This window comes from Nothoprocta perdicaria, unplaced genomic scaffold, assembly GCF_003342845.1.
Source record: "Nothoprocta perdicaria isolate Ctin4 unplaced genomic scaffold, notPer1 scaffold_189, whole genome shotgun sequence".
NCBI classification, from domain to species: Eukaryota; Metazoa; Chordata; class Aves; order Tinamiformes; family Tinamidae; genus Nothoprocta; species Nothoprocta perdicaria.
This window is the reverse complement of record NW_020455082.1, coordinates 283,557-283,761: the sequence shown is the minus strand read 5'-3', so window position 1 is coordinate 283,761 and position 205 is coordinate 283,557.

Genomic DNA, 205 nt, shown 5'->3' with positions numbered 1-205 from the left:
TGTAGTACAGTCCACAGCTCCTAAGTATGGGTGAAAACCTTGTAAGTATCTTTAAGATATGTGTTTTTAGCGTGGAACTAAGCATGGGTTAATACACCTTATTCAATCCATGCCAGGTATCTCTGCTTGTCTGTTTAGTGTCCAGTTGCTGTGAAGTCTGTTCTTTTCATATCTATCTTTTTTTTTTCTTTTTTTTTTTTTTTTT